General features: G+C 32.9%; 1 protein-coding gene and 1 long non-coding RNA gene across 4 annotated transcripts in view; both read left to right on the top strand.

Annotated features, from left to right (window-relative positions):
• The window catches only part of LOC114338901 (uncharacterized), a 158,975-nt gene that overhangs the window by 121,617 nt on the left and 11,674 nt on the right, over nt 1-25,684 (top strand). The window lies entirely within an intron of this gene.
• On the top strand, nt 14,990-15,768 carry LOC126882906 (uncharacterized). Its single transcript, XR_007697424.1, has 2 exons — nt 14,990-15,118; nt 15,354-15,768. It is a non-coding gene; the product is annotated as an uncharacterized LOC126882906 (long non-coding RNA).

Below are 25,684 nucleotides of genomic sequence, written 5' to 3'. Positions count from 1 at the left end.
AGGTAATACCCATAGGAACATATTGTAACTATTTCCTGCGTATGATCTGGCGGCCATTTTTATTTATAAACAATTAACTGTCAAAAAATGGCATTTTCCCCTTTTTTTCAAATCAACGGAAAACAGTATAATTGCGAAAAATATTGGAATTGCAAAAAAAATATTTTCTCAATAACTGTTGTAAAAATTAGTGTACAGCTTTGAAATTTTTGTCAAATGAGGGTTCTATGGTGCTTAATATGTGATGAAATTACAAAGCCATTCTTTCAATTGTTTAAATTTTATTCCAATTGTTTATCCCAGAGAGCATTTTCTTGCAATAACATAAGTCAGAAAAAAATGACCTTAGAACCATTCCACAGGTGTCAAATGAAAGAGCATGAGCTATATTTTCAACATGGTTGAAAAAAGTGAATAAGAAAATGCATTTATTAGTAATAAATAAGTATGCAAAAGTATCGTCAATTTTTCTTTATAAACTTTTTAAATAACTTTTTCCAAAAAAATTTAACTATTTTACCGTGTTTTAAGTGCACAACTACCAAGTAATGTTATCTATATCATAATTGATAAAAAATTGTAATAAATATGTATAATTTCTTATATAACAAAATAAAAAGTTTATAAGGAAAGATTTACGATATTTTTGCATAATTATATATTACTAACAAATGCATTTTTTATTCACTTTTTTAAACCAGGTTGAAAATATAGCTCATGCTCTTTCATTTGACACCTGTGGAATGGTTCTGACGTCATTTTCTTCTGACTTATGTTATTGCAAAAAAAGCTCTCTGGTATAAACAATTTGAATAAAATTTAAACAATTGAATGAATCACTTTGAAATTTTTATCACATATTAAGCACCAAAGAACCCTTATTTGACAAAACTTTCAAAGCTGTACACTAATTTTTAGAACAGTTATTGCGAAAATAATTTTTTTTGCAATCCCGACCTTTTTTTGCAATTATATTAACAATAAATGAGTACTTATATCAAACTTTGTAATACGTCATAAAGCATTTTCCATAATCTCGAAGATATTTATACTAAAAAAACCATAAGTTTCCCTGTTTTCCATTGATTTGGAAAAAAAGTGAAAAATGCCATTTTTGTACACTTAATTGTTTGTAAATAAAAATGGCCGGCAGATCCTACGCAGGAAATAGTTACAATTTGCTCTTATAGGTGTTACCTATCGAAAAAACGCTTCAGTACCCTGGCTGCTCGAGTGTCACGGAAAAAACCTTATTACCCTGGACTATCGCCGCCGCTTCATCGCTGCCTTTTCGATGCCGCCGTTTCATCGCCGTCCGTTTAATCGCCAATTAGTCAGTTGACTTTGTACTATGGGAGATGACACCACACGATGTTAAATTCAGTTCATTTGAAATTTGATTTTCCCGACAAACCAACTCAAGTTTGTATCACTTCAGTTCATTCTTTTCTAACACCTTGTTCTGAACTAAGGTCAAGTACTGGAGAGCAAATAATGATAAATAGAGATATCTGATTCGACCAGCTACGCCATAATTTAGCATTTAATGTAAGACTGTTAAAAAGATAATACACTAAACATTCATGGTACCAAAGTAACAATCTAAAATTGATATAAAACTTCTTGCTAAGAACTATAAAATACAACTCTCATTTCTTTGATGGTATGCAATATTAAATCGGTGTGACGTATATTTGTTAAACCTAACATTAGCCTTATTTTTTCCAAAATATTTTATATCGTTTTGAAACTTTTACTCTCTATTATGACTCATAATATTCGCATTTTGTTTCTAAATGGCAATAATTGAGTAGTAAACAGCCGATTGGACACCCTGCTTTAAATATTTAAATATACATATTTATTAATTAATATGCCATCAGATGTTGTTTATCACCTATTGCAAAGAAAGAGAAAGGAGATATATATTTTACTTTCATTACATTTTTTGGTCTAATTTATTCTCTCAGAATAAGGCAAAAACAAACAACAATCAGACCTATGACGCACGAATACGAGGAGATAAAATTATCTATAAAAGAAGCAGGGGAAGAAACTTTAGGAAAATATGACCTAAAGCAAAAAAGGCAAATTACATAACATATCAAACAAATTGGCTTATGCTGGGACCACAGTAACGTCTAATGCCGTTAATTAACGTATGATTTGCATTACAGAGATAGCAAATAATGCGTTAATTAACGGCATTAGACGTTACTGTGGCCCCAGCATTAGAAGTATTTTGATGCGAAAAATTCCTTCCTCAGTTTTAAAATCACGAATTGCGTTATCCTTTTCATACTCTCTTTGGATGTCGAGGATTTACTTTTGGACAGCAAAAATAAATTTTTGAAAACATCATCAAAGTCTAAAAACATTGTATTAACCATACAGACACGTTATACGTTGTTGGCTGTGCTAGACAGTGTGCAACGCTCTGCCAACTAAATTTAAGCTTTTAAATAGATAAAATCTAAAATTTGCCTAATGTGTTCTGTGATACAACCTCATAAAACATAGAAACTGCACAAGGTACCATCTGTCAAATGCCAATTGTCTTTTGTAAAAAATGATCTGACTGGATAATTTTTCCTAGATTTTGAATAAAAGGATTTTGCCTTTTAATTACACAATTGGCATTATATAATATGTAGTTATTTTTACATCGTGATATATGTTTTGTTTGTCTTTTTCGTCTGTGCAGTCAAGAACCAACTTTGTTTTTTGTTGTACGCTAAAAGAATATTTATCGAAGCTTTGCACGAAACTGAAAAAGGTATTCTACTAAACGGGTACCGGTTAAACAACATCAGAGATGCAGATGACACAATAATATTTGCGGACAACCTAGAAGACCTACAAGTCCTTATGAACAAATCACGTATTACAGTCAACAATATGGGCTCAATATAAACGTAACGAAGACAAAGCAAGATCATTAGCAAGAAAAAGAGCCGCAGCCTTTCTCTTGGTATACAAGTAAGAATTCTGCGATGCTACGTCTTCTCTGTTCTTTTTTATGGGGTTGAATCGTGGAACTTCAACGAAGATACATGCAGAAAGTTGAAAGCATTTGAGATGTGGCTATATCGGAAAATTCTTAATATCCCGTGGACTGACCGGGTCACAAATGAGGAGGTCATCAGGAGAATGAAGAAGAACTGAGAGGTAGTGACCACCATGAAATCTCGAAAGTTAGAATATCTACTTTGGACACATTATGCGAAATGAATCCAGATATGCCCCCTACAAATCATCCTGCAAGGAAAAATATTTGGAATGCGAGGCCCAGGATCAGAATTGCCATGTTAATAGCCAACATTTTAATAAGCAAGATCAAAATTGCCATGTTAATAAGCAACCTTCACAACAGACAGGGCACTTGAAGAAGAAAAAGAAGAGGTCCAGGAAAAAGAAGAACATCCTGGTTAAAGAACCTAAGAACCTGGTTCAACACAACATATGTGCAGCTTTTCCACGCTGCTGCAGAGAAAAATAAAGATTGCCATGATGATCGCCAACATTTGTCAGGGATAGGCACATCAAGAAGAAGAAGACAATATTATCTGGATTTTATTAGATATTTGCTAAGGTTTCCTGTTTTGGTCTTCTGTGTTTCCATCTATGGAACAACCGGTTCGGGTGGTCTTCAGCTCAGCTAATTTTTTGCTGGATTTTTCTTCTATCATTTCTAGTACCCTTGCCTTAAATTTTTAAATAGGAGAAGCGTTAAGCTGTTAAGCTATGCATCTTTTACACATTTTTAGCTTCTCAGAAACGTCTGATGTGTGCTGCTTGTATCTTTTTTTTTTTTGTTGTACTCTGGGCTAATTAGCAAAATACAAGGAAAAGTTATTTACCAACAATTTTATTCCTGGAATCGAATCTTACGATTGTATATATTAATAATATAGGTATGCAAAGTCCGCAGGTAGTGTGCTACTTTTTTTATAAACAAAATGGCGCCCGAAAATCGTGTTTTTTTCAATTTTTGCTCTATAACTCCAAAGATTTTAACTATACACCAAAAACACTCAAATAAAAATTCACCGCAATTAAATTCTGCATCGAGACGTGTTTTTCCCGATTTACTTCGACGAAAACTTTCCCCGGAAAAAGCGGGTTTTTCCAACAAAATCTTTAATTTTCAACTAAAATTTTACATAAGTAATTGTTAATCAATAATTAAATAACTTGGTAATGTAAAAGCCCTTTTCGTAAAGATTATAATTCCAGAAGCCGATGGCAATTGAATAAATAGTTTAGCAACAATTGAATTGTAAATTAAAAATTTACGGTCGCTATAATAACGACAATAATTATGATGCATAAGAATAACTATGATATTTTTATAAAAATACACTATACCTATCTAATGTACTTTACAGAATTAAAATTGGACTATTTAAGCGGCCTCAGGAATATTTTAAAATTATAAACAATTTTTGGCTTATAAACAAATAAAATATCTCGGGAAATATAAAACTGAATTAAATTATGAAAACGGTATTCGAAAAACAGCATCAGGACGCTTCTAATAAAAGAAAAAACGTTTAATTATGACGAGTAATTCCTGAGATACAACCGGTCAAATTTGACCGGAATTTACGGCAAAGATATGAACAATAGGATCATAATTTTTAAACCATCACCTTTTTATTTTTGTCCTCTTTCTCCACACCAATTTTCATATCTTTGAAATACTCATAACATATATTATTATAATAAAAACTATCGATAATACGTGTGAAAATTGCCAAAAATAGCAAAATTCCAATCAAAAATTAGGTTGGAGAAAATGTAACCCTCAAAGTTCAAAATCGGTATACGTTAAAAAAATGCATTTTCTCGGCTTCCCATGTAGCAATTTCCTTCATTCTTTTTTTGTTCCCCAATAACTCGAGTAGAGCCATCAAACTAACGTATTATTAAATGTCACACTTGCTTTTGTTTTGTTATAATAGATTAATTTATTTATAAGAACAGAAAACTACATATTTTTTCCAGTTGTAGGCTTTTTTTAGATAAACTTACTAAAAGTGTACGTTTTAAAGTTAAAAACATAAATATTCTCATTTGAGAGCTGTATAATTATTTAAACAATTTTTATTTAAACAAATTAAAATTTTGTGTTATAATAAATAAATTAATTTATTATAACAAAACAAACGCAAGTTTGACATTTAATAATGCGTTAGTTCGATGGCTCTACTCGAGTTACTTGGGAACAAAAAAAGAATGAAGGAAATTGCTCCATGGGAAGCCGAGAAAATGCATTTTTTTAACGTATACCGATTTTGAACTTTGAGGGTTACATTTTCTCCGACCTAATTTTTGATTGGAATTTTGCTATTTTTGGCAATTTTCACACGTATTATCGATAGTTTTTATTATAATAATATATGTTATGAGTATTTCAAAGATATGAAAATTGGTGTGGAGAAAGAGGACAAAAATAAAAGGTGATGGTTTAAAAATTATGATCCTATTGTTCATATCTTTGCCGTAAATTCCGGTCAACTTTGACCGGTTGTATCTCGGGAATTACTTGTCATAATTAAACGTTTTTTCTTTTAAAAGAAGCGTCCTACTGCTGTTTTTCGAATGCCGTTTTCATAATTTAATTTTGTTTAACATTTCTCGAGATATTTTATTTGTTTATAAGCCAAAAAATTGTTTATAATTTTAAAATATTCCTGAGGCCGCTTAAATAGTCCAATTTTAATTCTGTAAAGTACATTGGATGGGTATAGTGTCTTTTTATGAAAAAATCATAGTTATTCTTATGCATCATAATTATTGTCGTTATTATAGCGACCGTAAATTTTTAATTAACAATTCAATTGTTGCTAAACTGTTTATTCAATTTCCATCGGCTTCTGGAATTATAGTCTTTGCGAAAAGGGCTTTTACATTTCCAAGTTATTTAATTATTGATTAACAATTATTTATCTAAAATTTTAGTTGAAAATTAAAGATTTTGTTGGAAAAACCCGCTTTTTCCGGGGAAAGTTTTCGTCGAAGCGAATCGGGAAAAACACGTCTCTATGCAGAATTTAATTTCGGTGAATTTTTATTTGAGTGTTTTTGGTGTAAAGTTAAAATCTTTGGAGTTATAGAATAAAAATTGAAAAAAACACGATTTTCGGGCGCCATTTTGTTTATAAAAAAAGTAGCACACTATCTGCGGACTTTGCATACCTATATTATTAATATATACAATCGTAAGATTCGATTCCAGGAATAAAATTGCTGGTAAATAACTTTTCCCAAAAATGGCCTATTCTCCGATAATCAGTCCAGACTATTGGTGTTATATGTGTATTTCAATGCAAGAGATGCATATAGTATTATGGTTATTGTTATTAAGATGCTCTTTATCAGTCTTAATTTGGTTTCATTGCTAATTCGCTAAAGAAGAAGGTCTACAATGAGTTTCCGAGAAGATAGAAATAAGAAAAAGGCTTATTGATTTGGAAGGAACAAAGTCGGTTACTTGGAAACACATCGAACAATTTAGAGCGAGGCCCCATTAAGCCTCGGTTTCCCCAAAAGCGGCACCGACAAACTGCGAGCGCAACACTGCGATGAATGACGTCATAAAAAACTGTACCACGCAAAATAATAGCGGTGGTTTCCAAGGATGCGTTAGAAGCCACTGCTTGCTGAGTTTGCACATTCCATTGCCGCAGTGAAGAACCTTGAATTTTTCACCGTAATCTGACGTAATTCATCTCAGTGTTACGGTCGGGACAAGGGTGTTCTTCGATAGCAGTGTCATCGCAAGGCAAGTGTGACATGTGACATACGACTAGCAATGCAAGTCCGTGTTAACGAGTGAAACAACGATTGTCGCATAAGCCAGTGGTAGGGCGCGTAACTATAGGCCATATGGCGGTAAATTCAAAAGAGCTGTAAAATTAACTTGGATTGAGAACTCATTTTAATGTAAAGGAAAATCAATATAACCTTAAAATAACAAAAGAAAACAAAATCCTTATCCTATACGATAATACATATTATATGGTTGATTGATAAAAGTATATCTGTATGTATTTATCAATCAACGTTTATAATAATTCGTATACTATTTGGATTTTCTTGTGTTATTTTGAGGTTATATTTATTTTTCATTACATTAAAATGCCAAAGTGGTTAAAAAATTAAAGAATAAAACATAAAATACAATCTTTATTTATAAAAATGTTTATAAAATATGTTTTTTATCAATTATCAATGTAAAAACTTAAACACAACTACCTTATTACACATACAGTGAGCACGTAAAGGTTGGAATAAATTCATTTTCTCGAGAATGGACGATTTTGGAAAGAATCCCAAAACAGGTCAATTTTTATTTTAAAATTACGACTTACTGGCATATATATCATACTAGTGACGTCACCCATCTGGGCGTGATGGCGTCATCGATGATTTTTTTAAATGAGGATAGGGGTCGTGTGATAGCTCATTTGACAGGTAATTTAATTCTCTATTCAGTAATTTAAGCATTACATAATTATTTATACAGGGTGTCCAAAAACATTTCCTTGAATTAAATTTATTTACATAAAAAGAAGAATGTGTGTAATTTATTTAATTCAAAATACATTTTACTGCTATCAGAAAACAGAAAAAAATGGTTATTTGGCAAATAAATATTGTTTTTTGCTTAAATTCAATATTAAAGCCGCCACCCACCAGCCTCATGACAGTTTGAACATTTAATTTAAGCGAAAAGCAATGATTATTTTTCAAATAAACATTTTTTTCAGTTTTCTGAGAGCAGTAAAATGTATTTTGAGCTAAATAAATTACATACATTCTTCTTTTTATGTCAATAAATTTAATTTAAAAAAATTTTTTTTGGACACCCTCTATAAATAATTATACTAACGTTTATATTAATGAATAGAGAATTGAATTACCTTTCAAATGAGCTATCACACGACCCCTATTCTCATTTAAAAAAATCATCGATGACGTCATCACGCCCAGATGGGTGACGTCATTAGTATGATATATATGCCAAAAAGTCGTAATTTAAAAATAAAAATTGACCTGTTTCGGGATTTATTTCCAAAATCTTCGATTCTCGAGAAAATGAATTTATACCAACCTTTACGTGCTCACTGTATATTTACACAATAGTATTATTTATATTCATCAGTTTAAATCACACCAAAATTGTATACATTTGGAATAAAACACAACTGCTGTAATTCACTTTACACTTTTTGTTGCTGGATGCACTATTTAAACGCTATTTATGAAAAAATAAAACAAATAAATATGGCGTCGTATTTTTCTCAAGGAAATGAAAACTGATATTACTGATAAAGAAAGTGACAGAATACAGAACGAACTGAACGAACGATGTGCAGAAACCTGCAGAAATGAGATTAGTGGTGCCATCCCGTGCAAGGGCGCAAACTAGCAAACGTGCGTTGACCTTGAATATGCCTGTTGCATTGCTATGTGGGGGTCTGCTGTGGACACACGATGCGTTGTTTCGTTGCGATGTCGCAACGCGCCGCAGCACAACGCACTAATGGGGGTAATCCCTCGTTTAGGAGGTTTTTAAATTATATCTGTTGATTCTTGCATGGCTCACAACAACAACTACAAATATTATCTCTACATAGAATTCTTACATTATAAATATGTACTTCTGAATTTATTAATAAATCATTTACCAACTAAGGATATGTAATTTAAAAGGCAGATTGCGATCGCAGTAGGCAGAAGTTGCAAAATGTTTGATGAATTCCTCGTTAGCAGGATGTGTAATTGAGATGTTGTCTTATTTATTACCTGCACGCAAAAGCTTTCATTAAAATTCTTCTAAGTTGCTTGTAAATATAGAGTAATTAGGTACCTACTATGATACGGGTGTACCATCGCCGAAGTAAACTGACTCAATATAAGAATTATGTTTATTTATTTGATCATCTAATGTTAAACCACCAATCGGACTTCGTAAGTCCTAGGTTTTCACCCAACATGACTGGCAGTAGAACTGGAAGTAGATATTTGAGCTCTTCGTGTAACTTTGCGTCGATTGATATACGATTTCACTAATTTTAAGTCATTTTTGCCAAACTTCCGGTCATAACTTTTTAAATCCGAAATGATATCAAGCAAGCAATTTGATTCAACCCGACCTGTGGGAGATGTCCACCCTATCGAAAAAGTACATTCGGGTGTAACAATTCATTGGGGCGAGGTGTTTTGACCCGAGTTCAAACAGGGATCACCCCACGTCGCTCCAATGCCCCAGGCCATCCCCCCCCCCATAGCACGCTGATGAGCGATGGGGGCACAACTATCGAAGCCAAATGCTCTTCACAATGGAACCCTGGGTAATAAGATTCCATGTGGTACCCTAATCGAATGCAAAAATATTAGGCCCAGCGTGATGCGCTCTATGCCTTTATCCTCTTACTTACTTAACCGCGGAACTAAAAATTGCTTGCTTGGGCCCCAAGCCATTGTACCAAGCTCAATTGAGCTCGGTCCAATGGCTCGGAACTCAAGATTTTTATGATTTTTTTTTGTTTTTGTGTGATTTTTTTGTTGGCTTACGCCTTTTTTTGTTTTTTTGTGTTTTTTTTTTTGTTTGGCTTATGCCTTTTCCTCTATTTTCTAATTTACTAATGGTTAGCGTACCTGGTCGTGGTGTTGGACCTACGCTTGGGATGCGTCTTTTCTTCGGCACATGACTCCTAGGTATTTAGCTTCATTTTTCCACTCGATGGGGGTGTTCTGCACCGTCAGCTGTTCTTCTGGCTGTTGTCTTCCTTTCTTGTATAGAACCGCTTGCATCTTTTCTGAGTTTATGGCTATCTTCCATTTTATACTCCATTCCTCGATGTCTGCTAACGCTGTTTGCAGGTTGGTCACTGCTATGTCTACGTTTCTATGTTTGGCCGAAATGATATCAAAACCGGAATAAATATTCAAGCTCGACTTTTAACTATGCGACGATTGATCTATCCCATGTACTATTTCTACGACTATTACCAAATACTATTGACTGTAATACATCCAACTCCCACAGAAATCTTGAAGCACGTTGCCACTAGCGCCACTGTCGGCTTGCGGTGAAACTACGTTGTTACAACGTAAAATTTGACGTAAACATTCAAATTTAATTTTATAAATTTTTGAATAATAAGCTAATTTTGCTAAATTAAATTAAAATAAAAATAGTTCAAACACTTATACAAAAACAATAATAAAGCAATTTTATAAATGTAAGGTTAGATTGCTCTGGTTATCACCGTAGACCGCCTAGAGGGCGCTATTTTTTGCTTCCTCAAATGTAATGGGAAATGTCAAGAGTTGTATGTATTACAGTCCATAGTATTTGCTATGACTATATTATAACCAGTGGCGGCTCGTGGTAATTTAAAATAGGTGTTCAATTAAGGAATATAATTATATAAATGGTGAATAACTGCCGCGGGCAATTGTGGCACAGGCGAAAAATTAAAGTCTTTTATTGATTTCCTATACCCAGAATCTAATAATTGGCGAACATCAATATTGCCAATATCTGAGAGTTGCAATTCATTTTTTAAATGAATTTGGGAAGATCCGTGTTTTTTAATTTTTGTTGATAAATGAGATAAATCCCGAACGCCCGTTTTTGTCCACTCTGAAGAAATAGTTTCATTTTCCGAAAATACTAAACATGGAAACCAAAACAAAGAATGTAGTTTATCACACCTAGACCAGGGCGCATCTGTAATAATATTAGTACATTTGGACGTTGAGAGGTGACTCAAATTTTTTTGCAGAAATTGCTTGAAAATAACTCAAATAATAATATTTGAGTTATCCTCCCTCTCAAAATGGCCCGGAACATTGTTTAAATAATCAAAATGTCAAAAAATGAAATAAAAATTCGATTTTTTTCTTGGTTTTTTGATTATAACTTTAAGAGTATTCATTTCCAAGAAAAGTTGTATTGACATAAAAGTTGTGTAATTAAATTTTCTACAATATAGAGTTGGTTGAAAATTTAAAAAATAGTAACCCTTGTTGCAAAATAGCAATAATTGGGAAAAAAACTATACAAAAACAAGTATTCGCATTTTACGTTTTTCAACCATTCATGCTAAACTTAGGACCTTCAAATTTCACCCAGAAAAACTATATGATACAGTTAACCAATACTGTAAATTTTATTAAGATCGGTTTAATAGATTTTGCAAAATAAATTTTGCAATCCAGCTTTCGCAAAAAAAATTCATTTTTTCAAACTGTTACAGGACTGAAAATAAAGCAGATAGCAAGTTGAATTTTTTTTTGCTTATAGAAGTGTATTGTACCTTTCATTTGCAATTTGCAAAAGTAAAATCGATTCACCACCACGGCGTCAGGAATTTTTTTAAATAAACATTAATTATTGGTGTTGCGCTTAGGACACCGGATAGTTTGCTCTGATTGGGCATTCCAATGACCTTTGATAATTATTGATACATTTTAAATTTTATTACATTTCGATATAAAAAATAAATTTGTTTATTGCAAAATAAAAACACATACTCTATCCTTTGAAAGAACACTTTTTTAGCAAAAACTTTCTTTGTTCATATATTTTAACTTGAGAATATAAGTTTATTATTTTTAAACATATACAATTGTTTAAACTATATTTCACAAACAATAATAAAATTAGTTTGATTTTTGTGGAATTAAAATATTAAAATACAACAAAAAATAGAGTAAGAAAATAATATATTAGATGAAGATTGGAAGAAATTTTGGTGGAAATTAACTTCATGTGAATCAAACACCGCTGTCCTGCGCGCAGCACCAATAATTAATGTTTATTTAAAAAATTCCTGACGCCGTGGTAGTTAATCGATTTTAATTTTGCAAATTGCAAATGAAAGGTACGGTACACTTCTATAAGCAAAAAAAAATTTTAACTTGCTATCTGCTTTATTTTCAGTCCGGTAACATTTTGAAAAAATGAATTGTTTTTGCGAAAGCTGGATTGCAAAATTTATTTTGCAAAATCTATTGAACCGATCTTAATGAAATTTACAGTGTTGTTTTACTGTATCATAAAGTTTTTCTGCTTGAAATATGAAGGTCCTAAGTGTAGCATAAATGGTTGAAAAACGTAAAATGCAAATACTTGTTTTTGTATGGTTTTTTTCGCAATTATTTCTATTTTGCAACAAGAGTGACTATTTTTTCAAATTTTAACTAATTCTATATTATAGGAAATTTAATTACGCAACTTTTATGTTAGTACATCTTTTCTGGTAAATGGACACTTTTAAAGTTATAATCAAAGAACGAAGAAAAAAATCGAATTTTCCCTTCATTTTTTGACATTTTAATTATTTAAACAATGTTCCGGACCTTTTTGAGAGGGAGGATAACTGAAATATTATTATTTGAGTCATTTTCAAGCAATTTCTGCAAAAAAATTGAGTCACCTCTCAACGTCCATCTCAAAACAGATGGGCCCTGGACTAACCCGCACAACCACGAAGTTTTATATATTGTTCAACTTTAAACGTTTAAACTTTTTGTTTTTTATAGCACATTCTTGTACCAAGTTTATCTCCGTCCGAGGTGGACTATTCTTTTTTATTAGAAGTCGATACAGATTTGGATTCTTTACGTAAAAAAGTCACTTTTATTCGAGGCAGTTTTTCAAATTATGAATAGATAACGCTATATTCGGAAAAAACGATTGTTGGAAATAGAAAATTTAATTAAAAAATGGAAAGTCCCCCACTTTATGGAAAACTTAACTTAACTTTTTTTGATTTTAGGACATAGGTCCCCATTACCCTCGAGTAACTGCAAATTTAGCATACTTTCCTCCCCTACTATAATCATAATTATGATTTCGTTAAGGTAACCATAGTATTTTATATTGCACATAATATTGATAAACAAAATCTATTTATATAATTTTATGTTTAAAAGTCGCATTCGTTTTCGTTTAAAACGAATGCAAGGCTTCTTCTTCTTCTGTTACTTATATACTTTGTCGTCGATAATCAGTCCCTGTAATGATTGCCCTTTGGTCATAAATAATGACTTGCTCTTTTCGTGTTTTTAAGATATAACTGTAGACAGCCGTTACATTGGTTAGGTGCATTATAATTTCCTATATAGGGGAATTTCTACCAACCCATTTTATCTTTGGTTAACCAAGCGGACGACAAAAGAAGTCAAAAAGGAATAATATTAAATGCTCCACTGATTTCGTTTTGTTTAATTTTATAACATATGGTCAATAATCGTCTTTAACGTTACTCTTGCGTGGTGTTTATGGCTAAAACGACAGATGCATATCGTATATCCTTGATACTTATTTTACTTCTTATTTTTTCGTTTTATATATTAAGGATTTTCCACAGTTTTCACTATATTGCTTCACTCAAGCGGTAGTTCTTTCTGTTTTGCCAGTCCCCTTTCGCAGTTTTCTTCTTTCCATTGCCTCGTCCACTTCATTTCTGAAAGATCTTCGGAGTCTACCTCTCTTCTTCTTCCTATCGGCCTCCACTCTGTTATTCTGTTTATCCAACGTTTTTGTCTGCTCTTCTGATATGTCCGTACCACATTAATATCTACATATTCTATGTACTCTATTTAAGTTCATTCCCATTCTTTTCTTAATCTTTATGCTATTTTTTATTCTACACTCCAAAATTACCGGCCACCTTAAAAATGGGTCATTTTTGATGTCTTATATCTCCTAAACCTGTTGTCCGATTTAAGTGATTTTTTTAATATGTCCTTGACAATATCGCTATAATAATATTGTTGCTAAACTGGTAAATTTTCATTGTATATCGGGTGTACGAATCAAACTGTGTTTTTTTCTTAAAGTTTGTATCACCCTGCGGAATATTCTAGCATTTGTAGAATACTGAAATTTAAAACCTAACTATATATAGCCTCATGCTTTTTCAACATTTTGTTTTTTGATTGATTCGCTTATGTTGGATAATAAAAAAGTTAGGTGTTTTAACAACTAGACATGTTTTTTTTATAAATACAGGGTATTTTAAAAAATGTTATGGGTGGCAAAGTTAAAGTAGTAATTCTGCATGAAAAAATAATGACAGTTTGCTTTATAAACGTATGCCCGCAAATGCTTCGTTTCCGAGATATGGGGGTGCTGAAATTGTTCTTACAAACTGACGATTTATTTATTGCTTTAAAACCGGTTGAGATATGCAAATGCAATTTGGTGGGTTTTATGACGTAGTTATTGCATATTTTTTGACATACAATTAAGAATTTAATATTCACCATTGATACGGGTAATATGATACCCGTATGCGCGCCAATGGTGAATATTAAATGCTTAATTGTATGCCAAAACATGTGCAATAATTACGGCTTAAAACCCACCAAATTTCATTTGCATATCTCAACCTGTTTTAAAGCAATAAATTAATCGTCAGTTTGTCAGAAAAATTTCAACACCCCCTATCTCGGAAACGGAGCATTTGCGGACATAAGTTTATAAAGCAAACTGTCATTATTTTTCATGCACCATTTAACCTTAAACTTTGCCAAAAAATTTTAAAAACACCCTGTATTGATAAAAACATGTCTAGTTGTTAAAGCACCTAACTTTTTTATTATTTAACATAAGCGAATCAATCAAAAAACAAAATGTTGAAAAAGCATGAGGCTATAGTTAGGTTTTAATTTCAGTATTCTACAAATGCTAGCATATTCCATAGGGTGATACAAACTTTAAGAAAAACACACAATTTGATTCGTACAGCCGGTATACAATGAAAATTTACCTGTTTAGCAACAATATTATTATAGCGATATTGTCAAGGACATATTAAAAAAATCACTTAAATCGGGCAACAGGTTTAGGAGATATAGGGGAATGGGGGGCATGACGTGGTCGCGAGGTAAGACGGGGTACCCCACACAAACAAGAAACTACACGTTGGTGAATAGCATGCAGTAACTCAATAGTAAGAGTCATTCGACTAACGGTCACTGCAAGAGAAACCGTGAATGAGAGTGCACGCGTTTTTTGTTTACAAACGGAAAACTGTTTTAGCGCTCCGTTGATCTAATTTTGTGCAAGGACAACCATCGTTATTTTAAGGTAATTATGATCACCTCATTAATGTCTTTTTTATCGTTGTTTACTAGTATTCTTATTTTGATAATGGCATACTGTTTGTGTGAATACGTTAAACATTTAATTAGTGAATTTTTTTTTGTTCAAAGTTACCTTTTGAGGCAAGATGGGGTATTGGGTGCGGGGTATGATGGGACATTGGTGATAAGTCTGGATTAATTTAAATTTCTTAATAAATAACATTGGATTATTGTTTTAGATAATACCATGGTACGTACTTACAAGAAAAAAACAAAAAGAGGAGAGTGGTCGAGAGATGCTATGAAAACAGCCATATATAAAGTGACATCGTCAGAACCCTGGGTAGGCTGCCAGATCTGTGGATGTTGAGCTCACAATGCTTGTGCTAGGGTGGACAATGAAGATCTGGAGCAAATACACATTTTTGTTTATTTTGTGAGAATTAATTAGCATCACCATCATGCCCCAATTCCATTACCCCATCATACCCCATAGTATGGGGCAAGATGGTTTTTCATAATGTTCATATTAATGGCTAATTGTTGAAAAATGTGATAGGTTGATTTTCCAAAGATTGTACCAAATCATGGTTAGATTAATGACGTAACGCGCCATCAATTAGTAATAGTAATAAACGTAGTAATTATGTTGTATTTTTGTTATTTTCCTTAGCTACCCCATCATACCCCCCCTTCCCCTAAGACATCAAAAATGACCCACTTTTAAGGTGGCCGGTTAATTTTGGCCCAGAGTGTATTTCTTCTTGTTACTCTGCAGCTTGAGCAGCTTCTCCTTAGGAATTATATCTCTGTTGCTCTTATTTTTTTATTTTCTTACCCATAAGTCTTCTTTTCATGGCTAAGAAGGATGCTTCTTTTCATGGTGTTATATATTCTTTTTTATACTGATGTTCTTATCCCATAGTACCGGGCTCAATTTTCGTATGCAGTATATAGGGTGAGGCAGATAACTGGCCTATTAGAAATATCTCGAGAACTAAAGGCAACAGAATCATGAAAATTGAAATAATGGAGTTTTGAAGGATGATCTATTAAATGAGAATATTTTCATCTCTTTGCAACTTCCGGTTATACCGGAAATTGCTTATAACTTCGTTTTTTTAAATGGAACACTCTCTATATTTTTCCATTTTTGGATTCTCCTCAATATCTTCTATCTTAAAATATGAGATTTTGGAATATTATACAGCGTATATTAAAAGATATTTACGTTTTTTTTATTAATTTCGTAGCAAAATTCACACCCTGTAGAATTGTAATAGTTTGACATTAAAAACTATGCTTACGTTCAAGTGATTGTTAATATAGTCTATTATTGTTAAGAATCATTAGTATAGTTAATTTTGAAATTTTAGTATACACGGTTGGTCGAAACTCGGAATGAATATTTTCTGAGTTTTCTTAAATAGAACACCCTGTATTTTAGTATTGTAATGAAATGATATTTCATGGTACTTTTTTATTTTATAAGTATCCCCTATACCTAACTGCTTTAATTTGTGAGTTATTGGTGATTCAAGCTAAACATTAATTGCAACAAAAAATACGTAAAATTTTATTAGGTTGGCCGTGAAAATATTCAGTCACAAATAATTTTTCAGAAATAAATACATATTAATCCAGACTGATCCTTAAAATTACCAATAATGGTTTAGCTATCAAAATACCTACATAGTTAAGATTGTTGGTGCATGAACAATTAAGCACAAATTAAAGCAGTTAGGTATAGGGAATGCTTAAGAAATAAAAAAGTACCATAAAATATCATTTCATGACTAAAATACAGCGTGTTCCATTTAAGAAAACTCAGAAAATACTCATTCCGAGTTTCGACCAACGCTGTATACTAAAATTAAAAATTTAGCTATATTAATGATTCTTAACAATAGTAGACTATATTAAAAATCATTTGAACGTAAGTAGAGTTTTAGATTTCAAACTACTACAATTGTACCGGGTGTGTATGCTGCTACGAAATTAATAAAAAAACGTAATTATCTTTTAAAATACCCTGTATAACATTACAAAACCTCATATTTTAAGAAAGAAGACATCGAAGAAAATCCAAAAATGTAAAAATATACAGGGTGTCCCATTTAAAAAAGCGAAGTTATATGCAACTTCCGGTATAACCGGAAGTAGCAAATAGATGAAAATATTTTCATTAAACAGATTACTCTTCAAAACCCCTTAATTCAAATTTTGATGATTCTATTGCCGTTAATTCTCAAGATATTTCTAATAGGCCATTTATTTGCCTCACCCTGTATAGTCTCTTGTTAGTCCTAGTCTCTTTTTATATTTTCTGTAGTTGTTCCCTTGTTTGATATTCTTCTTGATGTGCCTCTCCGTGACGAACGTTGGCGATCATCATGGCAATCTTCACTTTATCTGCAGCAACGCGGAAAAGCTGCTCATATGTATGTTGTATTGAACCAGGTTCTGAGGTTCTTTAACCAGGATGTTCTTGTTCTTCCTGGACCTTGCTTTCTAAATATTTTTCCTTGCAGGATGGCTTGTAGGAGGGCATATCTGGATTCATTTCGCATAATGTGTCCAAAGTATTCCAATTTTCGAGATTTGATGGTGGTTAGTACCTCTCGGTTCTTCTCCATTCTTCTAAAGACCTCCTCATTGTGACCCGATCAGTCCATGGGATTTTAAGAATTCTCCGATATAGTCATATCTCAAATGCTTCCAATTTTCGGCACATATATCTTCGTTCAAGTTCCATGATTCAACACAAAAAAGGGACAGAGAAGAAGTAGAATCTTAGCATTCTTACTTTTATACCAAGAGAAAGGTTGTGTCAATACGGTTGAAGGTTGATCTAGCTTTTCCGATGCGCGCTCTTATTTCTTGGTTGTTGGTCAGTTCTTCATTTATTTTGGTGCCGAGGTAGTTGTAGTGCCTCACTCTTTCTACAGGGATTTGGTTGATATAGAGTTGACCTTCTGTTATCTTTTTCTCGCTAATGATAATAAGATTTGTTTTCTTTACGTTTATATTGAGTCCATATTGTTGACTGTAATACGTGATTTTGTTTATGGGGACTTGTAGGTCTTCCCGGTTGTCCGCAAATACTATGGTGTCATCTGCATACCTGATGTTATTTAGCCGGTACCCGTTTAGTAGAATATATTTTTCAGTTTCGTGCAAAGCTTCGATAAATATTCTTTCAGAGTAAAGATTGAAAATTAGGGGGGACAAAATGCAGCCTTACCTCATTACACGCATGATTTTTATAAGTATATTCGGCGAGTCGCAAAGTTTCACAAAAAAAGGGAATATTTCGCGAAATGAACGTTAGATCGAAAAACTAAAAATACATGTTCAATATTTTTCCAAAATTTATCGAATGATACCAAACACGACCCCCACGAAGAGGAATGGGGGGTGAATTTAAAATTTTAAATACGATCCCCGCGATATTTCGCGAAATGAACATCAGATCGAAAGACTGCAAAATACACGTATTCAATATTTTTGAAAAATCTATCGAATGGCACCAAACACGACCCTCCACGGACTTGGGGTGGGGGGTTACTTTAAAATCTTAAATAGGTTCTTAAGTTTTATTGCAGATTTGGATTCTTTACGTAAAAAAAGCAACTTTTATTCGAGACAGTATTTCGAATTATGGATAGATCGCTTTATAATTGGAAAAAACGATTGTTGGAAATGGAAAATTAAATTAAAAAATGGAAAGTCCCGCACTTTATGGAAAACTTAACTTTTTTGGTTTTAGGACGTACTCTTCACAACCCAATATGTCCCCATAACGCCCGAGTAACTGCAAATTTAGCATACTTTCCTCCCCTACTATTATAACAACACCTTGAATTATTTTAAATGAAACTAAAACTAATTTTCCGTTAGTAAGTTCGCTCGCCACATTGACATTTATAACGCAGATTTTATATACGTTTGAACATAAAAGTTTAAGGTATTACATAAATGTGGCCACTTCTGTTTTTGCAACCGACAAATATTTTTACTAACTAGTTGTAAAACAGTTTAGATTAGATCTTAAGTGTATTTTAATTGATATTCTGTCTCCCAAAGTCGTAAAAGATCGCGACGTAGGCGCACCAATATTAAAAAGCAGGAAGTGTCATTTCGTAACAAGTCAATAGCAAACCATTTTGTCTTCAGGAATCATAATATGTATGTATTTTACAAAAAGAAATTATCAAAGATTTACACGCAATGGTACAATTAACGGCCCACCTTGTATTTCTTTCAATTTGCAGAAATGGTCAATCTTAAAACACATTTTATGAAAGATTATGGTGAAAACTACCCTTGAGGAAAAGAAAATAACAAAACCATTAAAAAATTCTTTTATCAAGCGATGCTTAGCAAAAATCCAATGTTTAAAAATCTTAATAGGAAATTCTAATAGACATAATTTTGAAAATCATAGTCTAATTAAAAAAAATATGAGTATTAATAATAATAAAGGAAAATCTAACAGAAGCAAATAACACAGAGGACATATGGAAAAATATAAAAGAATCCATTCTGAATTCAGCTGAAGAGGTGCTAGGGCAGAGGGAAATAAAAAGAAGGAAAGAGTGGTTTGATGCAGAATGCGAAATCAAAATCAAACAGAAAAACCAAGCAAGAGATAAGTGGATATCAACTAAAGAAGAACATCATCGAAACGAATATAAAGAACAAAAGAAAGCAGCTGATAAATGTTGCAAGAAAAAAAAACTGTGGATGGAAGAGCTGTTAAAGGACCTAGAAAAGAATAGTAACGACAGCGCCAAACTATGTGGATACCTAAAAGCTCAACAAAGAAAAGGCCAGTAGTTAAAATTATTGACAATAGATCATGGGAAACACACTTCACAGAACTATATAGATGCAAAGAAAGCCCGGAAGAGGAAGTAGTCGCAATGAAAGACATTAGAGATAATGAAATAGGGATACCAACATATTATGATGAATATTTAGACATCATCCAAAAAATGAAACAGAAAAGAACACCTGGCCCAGATAAAATTCCCAATGAGCTAATTAAAAACGGAGGGGAAAAGATATTAACAAGCATCTATAGCCTAGTAGTTAGAATATGGGAAGCAGAAGTAATGCCCGAGGATTGGAAAGAAGGCAGAATTATACCAATATTTAAGAAAGGAGAAGTAACAAACAACTATAGAGGAGTACAACATATAAAATTCTAACAGCCCCCATCAAAAAAAAACTCACTCAATTCACAGAGAAAAAAATTGGGTACTATCAGCAAGGATTCAGAGAAGGCAGATCCACTACAGATGCGATCCACATAGTTACACAAACAATCGAAAAATGCCACGAACACAACATAGAACTCCACATCCTCTTCGTAGACTTCAGACAAGCCTTTGACTGTATTGGAAGAAATAAATTATTTATTGAAATGAAAAATCAAGATATACCAGCAAAATTAATCAGATTAACAAAAATGACCATGGATGGATCTCGTGCTAAAGTAACAACAGAAGAAGGTAGCACAAAATCAATTGCAATAGAAACAGGAGTGCGACAAGGCGATTTCCTGTCAACCACATTATTCAACATAGCAGTAAAAGGCCAGCAAAATTAAAGGAACTATAGCCCACTCCTCAACACAAATAGTTGCAAATGCAGATGATTTAGTTTTTATGGGAAGACACGAGGAAAAATTAAAAAAATCAGTAACGATCCTGACAAAAGAAGCACGGAAAAGAGGTCTAGAAATTAAAGAAGCAAAAACAAAATATCTACTGTGCTCTGGAAGAAAAGATAGCAGGACGAGAGAAATCAAAATAGAAAACTACACTTTTGAAAGAGTCCAACAATTTAAATATTTGGGAGTAATAGTGAATGGCCAAAACAAGAGAAGTGAAGAAGTAACGGAACGAATACTAGCAGGCAACAAAACATTCTGGAGATATCATAGGCTTATGAAGGACAAGAACTTATCCAGAAATACAAAACTGAAAATATACAGAGTTGCAATCAGACCAGTAGTTACGTACGCAGCTGAGACAATGTCCCTCGCGGAAAAAGATGAAGAAAAATTGAGAATATTCGAAAGGAAAATCCTCAGAAGGATTATTGGCCCGATAAGAATGGACAACGGAGAAATGAGAAGAAGAATGAACCATGAAGTAAGAGACATAATGAAGGGAGAAGATATATTTAGATTTATTAAAGCACAGAGGCTGAGATGGCTGGGACACATAGAGAGAAGGAAAAACGACCTACTGATTAAGAATATCACCAGATGGAAACCAGAAACTGAAAGACCAAGGAGAAGACCCAGAGAGAGATGGGAGGACCAGGTCATGAGAGATATCAAAATTCTGGAAGTGAGAAACTGGAGGGAACTATGCACATATTGAAATGAGTGGAAGAAAATTGTAACGAAAGCCAAGTCATACAACAAACTTTGACAACATACAAGTGGAATGCGGAGTGATTTACCGCAATAAGCGAATCAGAGAGCTCTAAGTAAGAGCGGCAAACATTCCACCCCGAATGAAAAGCCCTGATGATGATGATTAATAATAAGTGTTGCCATCTATGGCCCTTAGGATTTCTTGAAGCCAGTTCGGCAGTCCATTCATGATATCCTAAATATCGGATTGGTGAAAATTGTACCAATCCTCTACTGCAGCCGTCTTCAGCTCTCCGGAGGATGTAGTGAGAGTGGCTGAACTACGATGCGGTATGCTTCCAGACGATTTCGAGAGACAGGTCCATACACCCACACTCCACAGGCCAAGTCAAGGTCGATATCGATGCAGTACAATTCATCAAAAATATCGTTTTTCATTGCTCCTGAAGCACGTACGCTTTTTTTGAGGTGAAAAATTAGTGTGGGTGAACGTACCATAAAAAGAAGACTTGCAGAAAGAGATTTGAGGGCTTTCCGTCCAGCTCGCGTCCAACAACTGCTCCCCAAAACACCGTAGAGCTAGACTTGGTTTTGTGCGAGAATATTGTTCCTACATAGAAAAAGTCCCTTGACGTGAAAGAAGAAGTAGTCATATACGAGAATGTTCTAGACGTCATGGAATAACCCAGAAATGTTTGGTGACGTCTAGAATGTCAGAAAACCTATATGAACATGTGTGTTTGACATTTTAAGTTTTAAGTAGTTATATTTCAATATTTGAAGTTAAAAGTTGTCAGATTGTGTTGTAATTAGTTCTGTTGGAGTGGAATAAAAGTATCTTCAAGAAGTGTAACATGGCGACAGCGGTGAGATTTGAAGACATTAAATAATTGTTTATGGTCAATACCAGATCTGCAAAATTTGAAAAAGAAATGGATACATCCGGACCTCCAACCTCCACCATGGTACTTAAAAATGGAAGAGTTGAAAGAGAAACGTAGGCAAGAAGAGAAAGAGTAAAATAATAAGCTTAGACAAGAAAAGGAAGAAAAGGAGTAGAAAAGTAGAGGTAGAAATCATAAGTAGTTTATCTCAACTTAACGAAAACTTGAAAGAAGAAGTAGTCATGTACGATAATGTTCTAGACGTCATGGAATAAGACAGGAATGTACCCCATGGAATGTCTTTCACGTCAAGGGACTTTTTCTATGTAGGATCAATCTACGGAACTGTCATAACAAATGTTACACTTCTTGAAAATACTTTTATTCAACTCCAATAGAAATAATTACAAGGTGTGTCTACAGATATCATAATGAAAGTTTGCTCCATTAACTATAACCGAAACAGTGGCTTTCCGTACCGAGGAGGGTCAATAATGATTTGGGGAGGTCAACACTCTTACGAATCTCGTACTGATCTTGTTGTATTCGATAGAGGCAGTGTGAATGCTCAAAGATACGTAGAAGAAGTTCTCCAAGACCATATCATGCCTTTCACATGGTTCATTGGTGAAAATTTTAGATTAGTGTATGACAATACACGTTGCCACACTGAAAGATTCACCCGTGAGTACCGTGAGGTCGAGATTCAAGTTTTATTATGACAGGCACGCAGTGCTGATCTTAACCCAATTGAACACATTTGGAACAACCTCAAAAACGAGTAAGAGCAAGAGTACCAGCCTCTACATCCTTCGGAGAACTTAAGGCGGCTGAATATCCCCCAATCGGATATCTAGGATATCATGAATGGGTTACTGAATCGGTTCCAAGAAGACCTTAGGGCCAGAAGCGGCAATACCCATTAATACTCATATTTTTTTTAATTAGGCTATGATTTTCAAAATTATGTTTGAATTTTCTTTGAAGATTTTTAAACATTACATTTTTGCTAAGCATTCCTTGATAAACGACTGTTCTTTCAATAGTTTTATTGTTCTCTTTTCTTCAAAGGGAGTTTTCACCGTATCTTTCATAAAAAATGTGGTCCAAGATTGACAATTTCTGCAAATTGAAAGAAATACAAAGTGGACCGTTTTGTGCCGGTGAGTGTATTTTACAAGGAGAAATTAACAACGATATTGCTTTAAACTTTAGTGAAATTTCATGTTACTTCCTGTCTTAAGCAAAATTCTATGAAGTATACAGAGCTATAAAACTCTAATAATTCAATAAGCCATAGGAATTTGAATCCCTTAGGCTTAGGAGATAAACGGGAAGACTGATCGTTATACCTGTCATGTAATAAACTAATATTTGTCTGCAGACAGCCCAAATTTATTATATTGTTGTAAAATAGTACCGGTACATTTGTCTAACTAAATTTAAATACGCACCAATCACATCTGCAAATGTTGAAAGAACTTTTTCTACCTATAAATATATGTATACAGATAGAAGACATAGCTTTTTACAAGAAAATTTTGAAAAACATATTGTATGGTTTTTATACTAATGGCCATGAATAAAAATATATTAATATGTTAATTATTTTTCGATTTTTTTTTATTATATTATAGCATAACACTTTGTTAATTTTTTATTTATTGTTAATAATACGATAATTAAAAATACACGTTTTTTTTCTTGAACCTTGCTTATTTCATAAAAACTTTCCTTATTTTTGCGACATTTTTTGCTTATATAAGTGCTTATTTTGACCTTTCTGTCATGCTTATAATCCGGACTTTATATAACTATATGTCTTAGATCCATTTTGAAAGGGAATAATCCATTAATGAATTCCGCTTTCGATTAGAAAAGCAGCTTCTATCTTTTTTTGTAGTAATGATTTAATACCTTTTTCAGTTTTTGCAGTAGAAACATCTTAACTTTTACTTATTTCTTAAATTTAAATAACTCTAATTAAACATAATTACACATACAGTCAAACTAGCATTCAATAATGTAAAAACATGGATAGTAGGTCAACTCAAGATGATCAAGATTAAGTTCAAGAATGCGTTTAAGAGATTTTGAATGATTACGATTTTCCTTTCAATTAGAATAACATAGGCGAAACTTTCATCTTGTCTTTCCACACAAAAAAACTAATACGTAACTTATTAAACCAAACAACATTCCTAAGATATCGGGCAGGTTACATGACTAAGACAAATATTCAGGACCGGATCTGGTCAAAAAATAAATAATTTATTTGTTTTGTTCTGCACTCTTAATTGCTGATTATATAACATTTTAAGTCTCTTATACAATAATTAAAATATTTACTTATTACAAAACAGCTAGAATTATTAGTGCGGCAGATTGGTGCAAATATTATAAGAATTGTGCGTTTAATGATAAAAGTATATAATTTGGACTACATACAGTAGGAAAAATGAAAGAATACCCTTGAACGAACATACAAAACACGCTGTACTTTCCTGTCACCGTGTCACACAAAAGATTGGCCAGCGCAAGTACATGTAATAATTATTGTTACATGTACTTGCACTGGACAATTTTCTTTGTGACACGGTGATAGGAAAATACAGCGTGTTTTATATGTTCGTTCATGGGTATTCTCTCATTTTTCCGACTGTATACTACTAGTCCTGTCGCCAGGGGGGGTACAACTGCATCCTTAATTCAGATGGACTTTCCCAATTTTTTTTATGTATTTTGACCCGTAGAACACGAATTTTTTGGGTAACAATTGATCCGGATGTCGATAAGATTGTTATAAATAAAGAACTTGAGGAATTACATAACAGCGATTCTTCGCAAAACAAAACATTTTTTGTATTTTTTGGGTGATTCTCAGCAAAAAATGGTCTTACAAGTTTTTTCGTAGGATGTAGGATACATAGTTTTCGAGATAAACGCGGTTGAACTTTCAAAAAATCGAAAAAGTGCAATTTTTAAACCCGAATAACTTTTGATTAAAAAATAAAATATTCTGCAGAATTGCTTACTGCATTTGAAAGTTCAAGTCAAATTCTATTCGTTTTGATTATTTGCATTGCTAAAAATTAAGTTTGTATTTGTTAAACAAAGTCATAAACACATAGTGTTTCCTGTGCCCAATGCATGCGTTTTAATGTACGTAATATACGTAGAAATTGTATGTATGCGCGCCTACTCGTTCGATTTCAAATGAGACATGCATTGAAAACATCATTCAACATATGTGTTTATAGCTTTGTTTAACAATAAAAAAATTAATTTTTAGCAG

The sequence above is a fragment of the Diabrotica virgifera genome, chromosome 4 (assembly GCF_917563875.1).
Source record: "Diabrotica virgifera virgifera chromosome 4, PGI_DIABVI_V3a".
NCBI lineage: Eukaryota > Metazoa > Arthropoda > Insecta > Coleoptera > Chrysomelidae > Diabrotica > Diabrotica virgifera.
Note: the sequence above shows the minus strand (reverse complement) of the source record. Positions and strands in the feature narration are given on the sequence as shown.